Below are 17,500 nucleotides of genomic sequence, written 5' to 3'. Positions count from 1 at the left end.
AAAAAACACCATGGTTTCCAAACGTATTGTGTTTTATTTTAATTTGGAAAAAACATTATGGAAACAAGTAAAACATCATGGTATCCAAACGGAGTCTAAGGTGATGGATTTAGGCATGAAGAATTTTAGGTGTTAGTATGAAATTATGCAATTGGGATAAAAAAATATTAAAAATGTAAAAAGATCTTTTCATTATCTACAAGAATCTTAGAATCTAACATCAAATCCTTCTTAGTTATGATAAGTAGCTATCAACATCAGTGGTGTATAAGGAGCACATGAAGCTTTTAGACCGGACAAAAAAAGTTTCCTTATCTTGTACCAGTACACTTGCATGTGACCCTTTGAGAGTTTGGTGGACAATCAAAGGGGGGCCATGAAAAATTAGCTCCCAATTCAATGGATTTGCCCACCTTCTCCTCTCATTATTAACGCGGAGATTAGGAAACTACATCTTATAGTTATTTTCTCATGGATACATATATTAGTTCGACTTAGATATTAGTCTCTGAAAATGAAAGATCTAATCTTACTCTTCCGACTAATATGGTTGTTGCTTAAATTAACCTTCAACTTTTCGGTGTTTTTGGCAAATCATTAAAAAATGGTTCTATCCTAAGCCAGTTTTGAAATGGACAAAGGAAATGCATTGACCTATTTAGAACTGGTTTAATGGACAGAATTTTATCTTAAAAAACTCACAATTTTGATCCAATTTTTGCCATACAAAATACACTTATGTTTACACAACTTAGATAAAATATAAGGGGGGAAAAACCAGAGTATAGAAGAAGTTAAAAGCCCCTCCCACGTACTCAGCATAATTTTAAACCGATAAGGATTAAGGGTTATAATTTTATACTCTAACAAAATTTACAGAAGTTTTACTATATATCTTGAGTAGAAGACCAACTTACTTGCATCTTTACAAATATCTTAACCTTAATCTTCAAAATAATAGGCATGACAGTGACATTCCCAATAATGTAGGTTACGGTTAATAATTAGTTGAGGAAGTACCGATTTCTTTATGAATTCGTTGCCAATTTTTTCTCCACGGATCCGCACTTCATGGGATCTCGTTAGAGAGATGATTGCTTATGATTAACGCGTGAGCTTAATATTGAAACTGTTTTAAGATTCTAGTCATTGAACAATGTGGAGGTTGGTAGGTTTTTTTTTTGGTAAAAAAAATTTTTTATTCATTTTACCGTATGGAAGAGTTATATGTACATCAAGAACTCTTATAAGTATGCTACAAGTTGTTGAAAGAAAAGAGAAGAAAGAAACATAGCAAAAGAGAGAAAAAAAACCCGACTAACTAAAACCTGAAGGAACCGCTAAAATTTGGAGGTTCGTAGTTATTTGATGTTCTAGTTGTTTTCCGTAGTTTTGGATTGGAGAAACTCTCAAGTATAGTGAAAATTCTTCATAAATTTCGAGTGTCATTGAATCTATTACACTTGTATTATTTTTGGTGACGAGGGAAAACTTAGTAAGAGGAGCTCATATCAAGAGGTAAGCCCCACTTTTATTCCAACTTAGCTCCGGTTAAACAGAGGAAGATTCTAAGCCTGACCGCTTCATGGGGATTTCACCCACTGAACCAACTGAGGAGTTCAAATGATATGAGTCTCTGATCTTTCGTCCCAGAAGGCCGGCCAAGCCCTTCGTCTAAAAAAAATTATTTAAAGTGAATAAAAGTAAATATTAGATCGCCAGGCAAATAGGTAAGCATACATTATAATGGGCTTGACCTGCGTGTTTTAATTCGAAATTCTATTTGGGCTATAGGAACAAAGCCCGTGTAGTTATTTGCTTTTTGTTCTATTTTCTTGTAATTATCTTATACGACCTGAGGCGATGGAGTGCCGCTGGGAAATTTCGTACGTTTGTTTTTTCGCTCAAAGCCGACGAATTGAATGCGTTAAATATTGGCCTCTAGTCGAGCAAGGGTATGAAAAGCCCGGCCTATCAGGCACTTCAGCCCATCCGGTACATCGTGCATGATTTTCTTGGTTTCGCTCATTCCTCATTTATCATCTGTTTTGTATATTGTTTCTGCACTTTCATGTTTATATTTATACTATTATGCACAAACAATTATGCGCACGCAATGCATGTGGTTAGATATTATAATTAAGTACTTTTAGCTTATTTTCTTACTAAAAGTTATCCCTCCGTTTCACTTTGATAGTTTTTGCTCACTTATATATCTAAACTTTAATATATATTGTGATTTTTTATCTTTGTTTGAATAAGTTACACTCAATTTAAATTGTCATGTTGTTATGTCAATAATTAAACTGTGTTAATCCTTCTCATGGAGTCGACATGTGTCATGTAACATCATTAATTATTAAACCAGCTCACCCCCATCAGGGGGTGACTCGAGTAGCATGGGCATTCGACCTTGTAGGCACTAAAAAATGCCAAGAAGTAAAGCAGGGTCGAGCCTCGCTACAAGCATGACGAAGGTCGTCACAATAACGAACCTCGTCTCAGCCAACAAAGCTCGTCATTGGAGACGAAGCTCATCATTTGAGATGAAACAAAGTTCGTCATTGAAGATGAAGTTCGCCTAGAGACGATGCTCTCAACGCCTTATCCAACGAAGCTCGTCAGTGGAGACGATGCTTTTTCAGAAGACGAAGTTCGTCAGAAGAAGTTAATGAGGCTAGCTACACAGCTAGACTCGACCATCAAAAAGACGAAGCTCATCATATAGCGAAACTCACCTTGTCTTCGAGGAACTGACGGACGGGGGGAGATACGGGTTTAGATCCTTCGAAAGCCTTCCTCTTTATGCCGAAGTTCGCCGGGATCTGACTTGCCTTCGCTGTAAATTCGTGCTCCTTTGACTCCTCAATCCGGCAGCACTTCGCCCTCTTGATAATAATCCCCCTCCCCCTTGTGAAATGAACCACTAGGCCTGTATTTATAGGCTTCGGTTAGGAGGTTTTCGGATATGAATGAGTGATTTCGCCTTATCTTCAGTTAATAACGGCCTAACCACGTTTATAGATGATATCTAGGCAGTTAGGAACCCATGGAACAGATAAATCCTGAGAAAACCGCTCAAAACCGTCGAAAACACGTCAGGGGGTCAAAACAGTGCGACGGGCGCTGCTGACCCGTGAGGGGCGCGTGGGACTTGGCACCCACGCCACCCGCGGGTCGGATTCGTATTTTGCTGAACTTTGTGTTTTCCGACTTTTTCGAGACTTGTATTTTTTTACCGTTTTGCGTATTTGACCGTTTTATTGACTTGTACGATTTGCTAACTTACTTCATGCGCTCGTTAGTTTCTTTATGGCACTTGGAACTGACCGATAAGCACATCGAGCACTTTGGATCTGACCGACGAGTGCAAGTTGACTGACGAGTGCGTTCGGTCACTTTGAGTTGATCGACGCGTGCGTGTTTATTGACGCGTGCGCGTTGACTGATGTGCGTAGCGGCCAATTGGATAATCCTTCTTGACGCGTCCACTCTTCATTTCGAGCTGCGTGCGGGACCTCGTATGTAATTTTAGATGCCTACACCTAGCTAGCAACCGTATGTCTTTCCTGAGTCTTCGAGCCGTAATAGAATCCTGAACCTGAGCCGTCGGTCCCTGATCCTGCTCAACTGTACCTGTATCCTCCAAATCATCGATGTGCTCGCATGGCGTCAACTCAGTCGATACTCAAATGGATACGGTCCCATCTGGACAATATGGAGCTGCATCAATCTCCACCACCTACGATGTCTCCAATGTCTGGTCGCTCTCCACCTGTTGAGAGCTGAGAAGCTTCAAGATAGAAACCTCATCAAATATGACGTCTCTACTTAGCACAATCTTCTTATCAACTGAATCTCAAAGCTTGTATCCCTTAACACTATGCTTGAATCCCACAAATATTACCTTCCTAGCTCGAGGTTCTAATTTATATGTTCTAACATGATAAAATGCAGGGCACCCAAATACCTTGAGCTGATCATAGTCGTGTGTTGGCTCTCCCGACCACATCTCCATAGGGGTCTTCCCCTCAATCGCAAATGAAGATAGCCTATTAATGATGTGGCTCGCATAAGAAAGTGTCTCAGCCCAAAAGATCTTCTCCAAACCACTATGTGATAATAAACATCGGACATTCTCCAGCAAAGACCGATTTAACCTTTTTACCACCCCATTCTGTTACGGTGTGTGACTAATTGTGAAGTGTCTCTTTATGTCCTCGTCTCGACATAGCTGCTGAAAGGGGTCAGAAGTATACTCACTGTCGTTATCGGATCGTAATGTCTTGATATTTTTCTCAGTCTGTAGTTCTAATTTTTTTTCCACTCCATAAATATCTCTAGGAGTTTACTCTTCTTCGTCATGGTGTACACCCAACAACGTTTAGAATAGTTATCTACAAACGTGACGAACCAATGTCAACCATCAAGTGATGTCGTCTTGGTGGGACCCAAACATCTGTGTGCACGTAGTCCAAGATACTCCTCGTCCTATGGATGGTTGTCCCGAACTTCACCTTCATCTTCTTGCCAAGAACACAATACTCACAGAACTCAACTTTCCCCCTCTTAGCTTCCTTTAATAGTCCCTACTTTCACAAACCTTGTAGTGACTTTTCACCTGTGTGTCCCAATCTATAGTGCCAAAGTCTGCTCGCGTCCGTCTCTGAAATAGCTAAAGCTACCTGGCCAATCTCAGTGCTCCCTTTCAGATAATACAAATTTCTACTGCGAACTCCCTTCATCATCACTAAAGATCCCTTAGTAACATTCGCTGCAGTATTCTCAAAGGCCACCTTGAATCCCTTCGCCTCCAAAGCTCCAACTGAAATAAGATTCATCTTCAACTGAGGAACAAATCTCACTTTATTCAATTCATGAACTACTCCATCGTACATCTAAATCCTGACGATATCTATCCCACAAATACACAGGATTGATCATTTCCCATGACTATCACACCCCTGTCAAGTTTCTCGAATGATGCAAACCAATCTCGTCAAGGAGTCACATGATAAGTAGTACCAGAATCAAGCATCCAATCAGATGCATCCACATGGTTCACCTCTGGAGTAATCAATAGAAAAAAGCACGAATCATCGGAATCATCACCTCTCATGACGTTCACCTCATTGGCTTTCGGGCCCTTCTTCTTACTATTCTCCTTCTCCTTGAATTTTGGGAAATCTCTCTTCCAATGTTCTTGTTCCTTGCAGGACGCACACTGGTTCTTCGCTAACTAGTGGTGACCCCTTGAATTTGACATGTTCCTATTATCACCTCTCGGATATGGACTTCTACCTCTCGTCGATAAGGTCTCTCCTAAAGTGCTAGCATAGGAAGTCTCTTTGTCCTTCCTCCTCAAATCGTAATTTGTCATTGCATTAGTCACTTCACTATATGTGATGGAAGATCGACCGTTCAACAAAGTGAGCACGAAGGTATCATACTCCTCATCGGGTAAGGAGCCTAACATAATAATCTCCTTGTACTCATACGTTATCTTCTCATCCACGTTCGCCAAATCCGACGATAACTTTGTATAGTTGTTCACATGAACTGCAAGTGAGGTACCCATAGACATCTAGAATCTAAATAATATCCGCAGCAAGTGCAACCAATTCTCAACACTCTTTGTAAGGTAATTGTTGTTAAGAATCTCCCACATCTTCATCGCAGACATCACCCCAATCACATCGTATTTCAGCTCTTATTCCAAATAAGGCCTGATCACCCCATAAGCGTTCCTATTCATCTTGTCCCATATCACCTCATCGTATTTCGGTGGCCTCTCATGGACCATAATAGTCTCTTCTAAATTTTGAGCATTGAGAGCGTCATGTACTTCGCTCATCCACAAATCAAAATTGATTTTACCGTTATACTTAGGGCTGGGCATATTCGGTTCGGATCGGTTTTAAGCTCAATCTGCATCCAATCTGAATTTTTCAAATTCTCAAAACTCTCATCCAGATCCAGATTTTTTTCCCTTCATCCGAATATTCGGCCCAACCGAAATTCGAATCGGTACGGATCGGTTCGGATCGGTTTCGGTTTTGGACCAAATTAATACTATTTCACAAAAATCTGCCCACACCTGAGATCATTGCCTATTAATTTCTGATGAAGTATTATTATTTGTCCATTTTATCTACTTAACTTTTTCCCCCAAACAATAAAATGTGGAGCTTGTTTGAAGTAACACCATTGCCACAGCTAACAAAAAACCGAAATCAGTGAAATGAGCGCAAACCATATCAACAAGTACATATGGTTACGTAACATTCAAATATTAATTAACTATAATCAAAAGGTTATCTTTCATTTCTTGAAAAACAACTTAACATGTCTCTAGTAGAATTTGAAAGCTTATATGAGGTTTCACCGATTTTAATGCGGGCATATACGCTAGCAGGCCCAATGAAAAATGAACTATACAATATAAACATGTATGTAAACATAACAATCAAATTACCGAGCAATTAGATAGCTTAATGTTCAAGTGATGACTCACTATCACTAATAAGAAAGCTATTTCATTCGACTTCGTCCGAACCAAAAGTCCTTTCCATTTGACCGAATTCCGAACGACGAAGTCCTTCCCATTTTGAGCAATATGAATATCCGACAAAGAACGAATTAGAAAATTCGGTTCTGTTTTTTTCAGGCGGTTCAGGGGTTCAAACTGGATCCAAACCGGTTTGATTCGGTTCGGGCGGTTTAGAGTCTTCTTCTCATCCATTTAATCCGGTTCGGTTAACCGGCCCGCTTTTTCGGGCGGTTTTTTCGGTTGAACCGGTTTTTTTCGGTTTTTGCCCACCCCTAGTTATACTTCACCACACTAATCTTAGTGTTTTGAAATCCAACCTGAACTGTACTCGTCATCGTCTTGCTCCTTTCACCAACTTCTTCTCCTATTGCAAACCATTTCAAATTATAAAGAAAGATTCAAACTTTGATAGAAATTGAGAAATTACCCAACTGAACCCTAGATAGGATTCCAACATGATCTTCTAACCACACAAGGAAAGCGATATCCTAACGGCAACTTCGCAACGCTATCTCCACCGAAGCCTAAAACTCCAAGAACCAATCTTCCACAATGAATCTTCCTCCACCCAATGTCAAAACTCTAGATCTCAAATCTGGAGCTCTGATACCAATTGTTGCACGCCGTGCGGAAGCGTGCTCGACAACCAAACGAGTCGGTGAGCAATAAGAGAAAAGAACCAAACCAAATTACGAGTGCAACCACCAAAAATACGACACAAATCAACCCACACAGAGAATTTACGTGGTTCGGAAAATTGCCTACGTTCATGGGGAGAGGATTGTGAGATTTCACTATATAGAGAAGAAATACAACGGGTTACAACTCACACAATCACTCAAATATAACACTAACCAAAGATCTAAACTCCCTCACAATATCTCCTTCTCAATATGCTCAAAAAACTCTTTTTCTCTCTAATTCTCTCTACTAATTTTCTCTTCTAAAACGTTTCATATATATAGAAATCCTAAAACCAAAAACATACTAGGAATTTTAAAAACAAAATCAAAACAGATTAGGAATCCTAATAACATGTTACCAAAACAGATTAGGAATCCCAATAATCTGTTAACAAAACAGATTAAAAATCCTAATAACCTGTTACCAAAACAAATTAGAAAACATATTAGGAACCTGCTATCCAACAGAGGGGATATGTCTCAAGAATATTAAATGGGACAAGAAGAAGAGTGGAGAAGTTGGAGGTCGCCACTTGAGGATATAAACTGTTTGTGTAAAAAAGGAAAGGTTGCGCTAAAAGAACCCAAGCAAGATTATTCTTATGGCAAGCTATAAATTATAGGCTCCACAAACATGGAGAAAGGACTTCCATTTAAAAAAAATCTCTACGTTGTTCTGTATTTAGAAATACCATGTTGTAAATAAATTCTTGGTCCAAATGCATCTTCTTCCAAAGTTATGATTCCTTCAAGTAACCTTTGGTATTAATTTGCTCCGGCAATGTGGTGTGCTTGTCCTTGAATGACAGCATAAGGGCTAGTTCCTCTGAATATGATAGCCATGAGATAATGACTGATACGTAATAAATTGAGTCTAAGATGCAAGCACACAACCATCAAATTATAGTATTAAAAAATATCGACCCACAAAAAAGGTGTGTAGGAATTAATCAAAATTGGTTCTGAAGTTGTGTGTGTGACAATTAGTAGTGGTAGAAGTGATTGTGGAGAGATAAAAAGAGTGGTTGTGACTATATGCAAATAAAACAAAAATAGATTAAGAGGGGAGAAAGAAAGATGAAGAAATAGAGGAAAATAAAATCAAGAAACAAATAAAAATTAAGAATTAAGAGAAAGATTAAGAAAATAAAAGATGAAGGATTCAAGAAAAAAATATTAAAAAAAATAAAAGATAAAAAGGAAAATTTACATTGCAAGAGGGTTTTAGCTTTTTGAAAGCAAACCTTCATCTTCATCTTTATCTTCATCATCAAATAAAGAGAATAAAAGAAAAATATGAAGAGATAATTTTTTTATTAATTACAATAAAGTTACAATTTTTAGAACGTCTTCTCAATTAAGAGTAATAACCCTCCTTTTTAAATAGAGTTTTGATAAAAAAAATTCACCCTCAAACCCCTCACCATCTACCCTTTTTTATAACCTACAGCAATGAATGTGAACCCTTAGATATTGCTTGGTGGTCAAGGATAAAATCTCAGCCAGAATTCTGATTCTGTTACGAACCAATCAGTTGACTAATCGGTTGACTAATCGATTGGCCGACCAATTGTTTTGCAATATATTTGATTTTTTTTCGTTGATTTCTTGATCCGATTTCTTTATGGATGCTTAAGCTTTCTTAGGCCTTATTTTTTCTTCATATTTGGGCTCCAATAAATGGTAGAAAATCAGAAAATTTGATTCTTTTGGGCTTTTATTCATTAATTCTTCATTAATCTGTAAATTAAGATAAAACATATTTATTAGTGACATTTTCATTCATATAAAATAGACAATGAGGGTATAAAATGTAATAAAAATATGATTATCAATGACACGATGATAGTAATGGAGAGTCAATGATTGAAAATGCGAAGAAGAGGATGAGACTAATAGGATCGTGTAGAGCGATTGGGAAAAATGAAGAAGATTTGAACCGAGAAGGAGAGGAAGGTGCTTAAATGCTGGAGGATCAATAAGATATAAAATAAGATAGTTTATTTCCGACATTTAGGTAAAAAGTGTTTCCTTAGTTGTCATTTAGGTAACAAAGTGCTTCCTTAGTTGTCATTTAGTGCTCAAATGCATGAGGGTCAATAAGATATAAAATAAGATCGTTTATTTGTGACATTTAGGTAGAAAGTGTTTCCTTAGTTTGTTATTTTAGCCATTTAATTAGTAACTAAATATTATCTTTGTATGATTCTTGTGAACTTTAGCTAATATATGATATTCATTTGTCATTTGTGACGTTAAACTATTAAATTTTACATTTGTTTGTTATTTGTGATAGCTTAGCTAACAAATGTTATTTTTGTTTGTATGTTGCACTTACCTTATGTACATGATACCTGATCAACATAGAACTTATGTACATGGTGCTAATCAACATAGATCCTATGTACATGCGCATATCTAGGTCTTTCTGGCTTCAACGTGTTATTTGTGACATTTAACAAGTAAAATGTTACCTTTGTATGTTATTTGTGACATTTAGCTAATTCATTTATTTGTTACTTGTGACTTTTAACTCATAAATGTCATTTTTTTTTTTAATTTGTCATACTTAACGTCTAAATGTAACAAATAAGAACAAATAAAATAAAAATAAAAAATAATAATAAACAAAACATAACGTTTATTTACCCTTTGAGCTAGGAATGAACCACTAAAATTCTCATGCTTTTCAAATCTCCAAATTCTCCAAATAAATTTAAAACTTAAAAAAGGGCTTCTCTATCAAAATAACTTCAACAGTTTTCATAGAGTACAGTTTATACTATCCATAAATATCATGTTACCCTCAAAAGCTTTAATTATATATCACGCCTAAAATTTTCTTGACATTACTACGAAACTAAACTACATGTTCTGATCAGAACAATTGATCTCTTGCTATACTCGTCCAAATTTGCAACTATGCTTGAAGACAAAATAGTAGTCGAAATCATGACTATCCTTCCAAGCGTTCCCAAAGGAGTAGATAAAGAAACCGATCTCACAACTCTCTAAATTGGTGCTATAGTTCATTGTCAAGTAACTATAAATACAAGAAACTACCTAAAACTGGATGTATAGAATCACAAAAATAAATCAAAAGAATCAAATTCGAACAAGATAGACTATACAGAACAGATTTGTTCTCCTTAGCATTCTTTTGGGGTGGTGGTTTGGGGGACCCGGGGGGCCGGGGGGGATGAAAAGAGGAAGATTTCTTCTAAGCACGTTATTTCAAGGTTTTCAATAGTAACCTTTTTAGGGGTAGTTTGTTTGCTAAAAAAATAAGAAAATCCCACCGCCACGTCAAATTTCAAGAAATTCCCCCCGTCGGGGGAGGAATGAAAAGAGGAAGATTTCTTCTAAGCACGTTATTTCAAGGTTTTCAATAGTAACCTTTTTAGGGGTTATTTGTTTGCTAAAAAAAAAAGAAAATCCCACCGTCACGTCAGATTTCAAGAAATTCCCCCTGTTACGTAGGATTTTGGTTTCAACCGATTTTCAAATCACGTGTTTGTTTCGTTTTGTGATTTAAAAAAATGATGGTGCCATGTCAGATTTTTGAGAAAAGTGTTTTCACACCAAAAACCTCTGAAAACACTTGAAAATGTCACTTTAATGAATTTTTAATTAGTAAAAGCATTGTTAAAACAATGACTGTGAATAAAACAAATTATTTAATTGCTAAAAACGATGTTACTATTGCGGCTAATTTCCATTTCCTTTTTTTTATGTTCAAACAAACACAAGAAATGGAAATCGAAACATGGTTATTATTACGGCTGGATTTGTTTCGTATGTGACGTGGCGGTGACGAGACGATGATTTCATTGCGAAAAAAAAAGAAATGCGGGAAATGTCTTAAAATCTCATGAAATGAGTTGAAATGTGAGTTTTCCATTTCTGATTTTTTTTTCGGAAAACAACCAAACAGCCCCTTAATCGTAAAGAAGAATTTCTACGAATATGAGCTGGTCTAGGGTTATTTTGGGTATTACAAAAGTGTTGTGTATGTTACACATGCCAATTGGCGTATAAGGGGGCTCCTTGCTTAAAAAAGTTTCTTAATTTTTTTTTTTTTACCAGCTAGCTTCTTTTGACCGAGGTGGATACCGTGGATGCATAACTTTTTAAATCCAATGGGTTAGATGCAATTTTCCTCCGTTATAAATTCATATAACTTTCCGACTACTACAAATAAAATCTGGTCTATGATGACTTTAAACTCTTTCTAATACAATTTTCAATTAAAGACCCATACATCCGAATGCACATAAAAAATAATCAAATTGCGTCACGAAACAAAAATGCAGGCCAAACAATTAAAAAAAAAAAGGGGCAGCAGACCTCCCTAGTTCCCTCCCATCCCGATAAAACATCCAACCAGCAACTAGAAACAAAACAAACCAACCCCAAAAATCCAATCACCCCCTCCTAGTTCAGGTCACCTCCCCACTCTCTCTTTATAAACTCTCTCCTCTCTCCCTTCACAAGACCAAAACAAACCAGAAACCATGAATCAATTCTCGAGCTTTACTATCCTCCTCCTCCTCCTACCTCAAACCTTCACTCTATCAATGGCCACCGGCGTAAAAGGCGGCTACTGGCCCTCGTACCGGAACTCAACGTTCCCCTCCTCGTCCATCAACCTCTCCTACTTCACCCACATCTACTACGCCTTCGTCCAACCCGACCCCTCCTCCTTCACCCTCAGCATCACCCCCTTCGACTCCGTCGCCATCCCCGCCTTCGTCGCCTCCGCCCACGCTCACTCTCCGCCTGTTAACGCCTTGCTCACCGTCGGAGGAGGAGGCAACATAAGCTTGGCCACTTTCGGCGAGATGGTGAAGAATGAGACGGGTAGAAGTGCGTTCATCGGGTCGACGATTGAGGTGGCGAGAGGGTTCGGGGGGTCCGGGCTGTCGCTCGGAGGAGTTGTAAGGTTTGTGTTAGATTCCATCTTATTCGTTAATAATTGCGGATTCAGATCCTGTCCGTTACAAAAAAATATTGTTTTTTTTTAGCATAGTCATCCAATCCAATGAAATAATCAAATGAAATAATCATTGGATTGTGATAAAAGTGACGGTCTCTCTACTGGATTTGGATCCTCTCCACTACAAAAAAGTAGTGGAGAGACCACTACTTTTAATTTCAAGCGTTGATTATTTAGTAGACGGTTATGATACAATCTAAATCTAACACTTACCATACCCCCGTGTATTGCACTCATTCCTAATTTGCACTAAAAGAAAAAATCATAACCATCAACTAGATAATCAATGACTGTGATTATGTAGTGGTCCCTCCACTATTTTTTTGTAGTGGAGAGGATCCGAATCCCTCTCTGCTACTCCATTAGTTGCATATATGTTGTCATATATTGTACATTTGTATTATATATATCATATCTATATGTATATCTTGTGAACTATAGATTGTTGGGGCTGGTATATCATTGTGAGAATTATACGACGGTAATGTTTTTGTTATATGATTTTTATGCGATATCTCAATGTAACATAGAAATAACGATGTCTCAAGTTTAGGAAATACGTACAGGTGTTAATAAAGTAGTTTACAAGGTAAACATTCGTACAGCATCATATAACTAATAGCTAGCATGTGTACCTGAAATTAGTTATTGATTAAATATAACTTTTAAATAACAGTCATATATTCAAGGGATATACCTCAACTCCTATAAGATATGTAATTCTTTTGATAAGACTAGATGAGTTCTCAAAAGTGGTCTTTATAAAAAAATCATTATAAATTACATGAGAGTCTTTCTTCCCTTTTTGCACCATTGATAGAATAATTTCTTGTGAGTTTTATGCCATGAAATGTGTTTGAGTTTTCCTAATTTTTCCTTTATACTTTATTTGGGATATAAATAGCGTTTTGTAGTTTATTGTAACTATGATAATTGCATATGTAGCTTGCCAATTGTTTATCTTGAGGACATCCATCCATAAATATCTCATCTTGCATTTTGTGGTTGTTGTGACTTGTTCGTGATTATTCAGATTCCTAAATTGTGACAGGCTCTTTCTTTTTGTTCTCTTGAAAATAACTCGCTCTGGTGTCTTTTTTTGACCGAATAAGTCAATCTGTTCCTTAGTTTGAACTTGGAATAGTGCAAGCTCAAACTTGGCGGCTTAATCCCCTAAAGTAGATACCATTTAGCAAGGGGTTAAGAGAAAAGCGTTAAAGGGAAAGACTAATTTAGTTAAACATTCACAAGATGTTAAAAATAACTTTATTCTGTTTGGATTTGATAGTCAAAATGAAGGGTTCACTTTTTTGCATTTGGTAAATAAAGAGTGGTTAGGGAGGTTAATTGACAAAAATATTGTAAAGCACTAGTGTTATACCCGCACTATAATGCGGGAATTTTTTTATTTTAAAATATTAAATGTAAAGTTTTTATTTTATCTTAATAGAAAAAGTAATTGAATTAAAATGGAGAAAAGTTATGTATGTATTGCAGGCATATACATTTAATAGTGTTAGTATGTCATATGTGCATTGCACGTGATGCATGATACAATCATAGATTAACATATGTTATTAAGCTAGTTTTTAATATTAAATTTATAATTTAAACAATAAGTTTTAGGGGTTATCTCAAAACATCAAAGCTTTATCAGCATAAGTTTTCCATAAAGAAAATGACTATAAAAGAGATTGAATATCCTTATGGTCCAAACTCTACGATTTGTACGTAGTGGTTTGCTTTAGGTTATTAATTTAAGGATATTTTAACGTTATCTAATTTCTTATGTTGCTAAATTGAGTACACATCATTTTCATTTGGCCCTCAATAGTCAATATCTTGTAATTAAACTTTCTTATTGACTCTTCATCTCTTCAAATAATTTGATTATCCATCCTCCTATACTTTTTCTAGAAGTTAATCTTTAGTGCTCGTTTTCTCTTTTCACGGGAGTCCAAATTAATCAAAGTAGTAGCTACTATATTAGCACACTATACATAATTTGTATCACTACAAGCAAGTTCTCTATTCTTCTAAACAAAGAACATGAAGAAATTATTGGTCAAACATTTATCATATTTAACTTAATCTAGATGAAAATTATGTCTTTCTACATGCATAAAGAGGCATTTGCATAATATAATCTTGGTTAGTTGCTCTAAAACATTATCCAGCATCATATTATTGCATACGCCTAACTATATTTTCAAGCTAAATAGTAATTATGTAAAACAAATTTAAGAACAAGTGCTTAACCCAAAATACAATTTTATGGGAGCCCAAAAGTCGCCTCATAAGATAACTAACATGATAATTAGTGCTTAACCAAAAATATAATGTCAAGGGAACCTAATAGTTATTAGTACCACATAAACGTTAATACTTATAATTATCGACGATTATTAAAATAGAGAGGGTATAAAAGGAAATCAAAGGTTTTAACATATCAATCCTCTTTTATAGTAGTATAGATATAGATATAGATATATATTACTATTATTGTTAAAACTTTTATAGTATATATGCTGGTCTCATTTAAGAATGCTGCTACGGGGACCCAAAATATGGGACCAAGTGAGGGGACAGGTGAGGTGTCCCCTCCCTATTGCATAATGAGTTGGCATGACCAACTCATTATGCAATAGGGAGGGGACACCTCACCTGTCCCCTCCCTTGGTCCCATATTTTGGGTGTTTAAATCATTTTCCCTCATTTAATAAAAGAGTAATAAATATCTAGATCCATACCTATCTTCAGACCTGTGATGTTATACTTCGGATGCTCATTAAGAAATCGAAAGGTCAAGAGCTTAAATTCAAGAGGTTTGATTAGAAATAAATTGAAATGTATTAATTAGGTAGGAGACAATGAAAGAGAAAATTAATATTTAGGCTCCCCCTAGAAATATGCCATGTACAATCAAGGTCTTAATTTAGAAGTATTTATATAGATATATAGATTGAAGCTTAGTGGTCAAATGTCAAAAATTCTGTGAATTAGCAAAGGAATTAGATGATGATTATGTAATAACTAATGCAATATAATTAGTTTTAACCTTGCAATGTACGGATTTATTTATTTATTATTTTCAAAATACTCAAGTATAAAAAAAATTAAATGTTATATATGAAAAATTGAATTATTATACTTGAATTATTATAAAATTTAAGTTGAATTATTATACTCATACAATATACAGTAGTAAATCAATGTCATAACCATAGCATGAATAATTTCGACATATTTGAATGACTTAGATTCAAGGGAAAGAAATTCACACCTCTAATTTCTCTGTTCTTACAAAAAATTTTCATGAGAACATAAAAAATTAATTTTTTTTGAACAATTAAGCTGTCTACATTAGTTATGAGAAAGGTAAAGAGTCAAAACTGAACCACATGGAGCAAAAAATCAAAAGGAAAGACAATAATTATCCAAATGATTTCTCATAATTACTACTGTTCATTTGTCTTCACGAAGTCGAAGCATCATGCATAGGGCAATAACGATTTTAGGGAATTTAATTAGAGAGGAATGTTTTCAAACTATATATGATCTAGGAGTTAATTACACATTGAATGGAGAATTGATAATTCCATAACAACTCTAACAATGCAAAAGAGAAAAATGGAAAATAGAAATAATTGTCCAATTCAAGATTATACATTGATGGATTATATTGGGATATGAATGGGCAAATCTCTAAAATTTGACATGTGGCAAATTCTCTAAAATCTTGACATATGTTTCAGGGTATTATTTTAGTATATTAGATGGATATTTTTTAAAAAAGTTAAATTTTCTATTTTAAGAAGGAGTAACTGTTAATCCTCTTATTTAGGCCCCATTTATTAACCCCTCTAAATGAGGGGCTAACTAATTTTAACCCTTATAAAGCATTTGTTAACCCTTTGACAATTAGCCCGTTTGAATGACTAAAGATAAAAATCAAGTACACATCTTGTCATATTAATTGGGCATTCCGAAGCTTGGCATGAGGAGTAGTATTAACGGGGGCATAATCATAAATTACATGCCTTCTATGTAGTAAGCCGCCATAAAGTTTCAAATTCGCAATAACCGTTTGAATTGTAGAAAATCCTCAATAACTTTCTCAGTTTTGTGGATAACTCCATAAATTTGAAAAAGAAAAAACAACATAAAAAAGCATTTTCAAAGTTGTCAGGGGTTTAATATAATTTAGCTAAAATATGTTTGGGATTTTCTACGGAAGTTATTGGGGGGTTTGTGCGATTTTGAAAGTTCATAGGGGTTTATAGCAAAAGACTGAAAATTCATGGGGATTTAGTGTAATTTACCTTAAAAATTATTTCAAAATAAATGAGAATAAAAAAAACCTTTTATAATAAAAAGACTTCCAACGTGTAAAAAAGCGTAAAATATAATTAGAATATTATATCAGTATAATCACAAACTTTAAAGCATATATTGGAGCACTTGCAACATTCTCCCTTCCTATGTGATTTTCTATATAAATATCTTTATATATAGTATTCTTTTATCAATAAACTTTATGGTTGGTAAATTTACAGAGTCGGGATTGCATAAGTGCAAGGTTTGAGAATAAACGGCTAAATACCTATATTGTTATTTTAATTCCACCCCAATTACCAACAAGGTATTTTAAGTAGGCAAACCCGCTTTAAGACATTTTAATTGATCCAACTAACCAATAAGGCATGGTTTCTCATTGGCGGGTAAATTTCCGGCGAGATCTCGTCACGTGCATGGCACATGATGTCTCAAAACTCGTTCTTAGCAGCGGCGATGGCAACAATCTCATCATATTCAACCGATTCGATGGGGTTAGCGATCTCAGGCGGCGTCATAACCGTTATTTTATCCTACTTTGGGCTGAATATGACGAGATTGTTACCATCGCCGCTGCTAAAAATGAGTTTTGAGACATCACGTGCCATGCACGTAACGAGATCTCGTCGGAAATTTGCCCGCCGACGAGAAAACATGCCTTATTGATTTGTTGGATCAATTAAAATGTCTTAAAGCGGGTTTGCCTATTTAAAATACCTTGTTAAAAATTAGGGTGGAATTAAAATATCAATATGAGTATTTTGCAGAGAATAAACTGGAAATTTGCGTGACATTTCTTGCAAAATACGCAATCATTGCATTTGCAGACGTGCCGGTTAATGTTTCCCCCCTCATTTAGGTCATACCCGGCCGAGGCGATGGGCTGCAACCTGGACTACATAAACCTAATGTGCTACGACTACCACGGCTCCTGGG

Source organism: Asparagus officinalis, chromosome 8 (genome assembly GCF_001876935.1).
Source record: "Asparagus officinalis chromosome 8, Aspof.V1, whole genome shotgun sequence".
Classification (NCBI taxonomy): Eukaryota; Viridiplantae; Streptophyta; class Magnoliopsida; order Asparagales; family Asparagaceae; genus Asparagus; species Asparagus officinalis.
The sequence above is the reverse complement of the archived record's forward strand: the minus strand, read 5'-3'. Positions refer to the sequence as shown.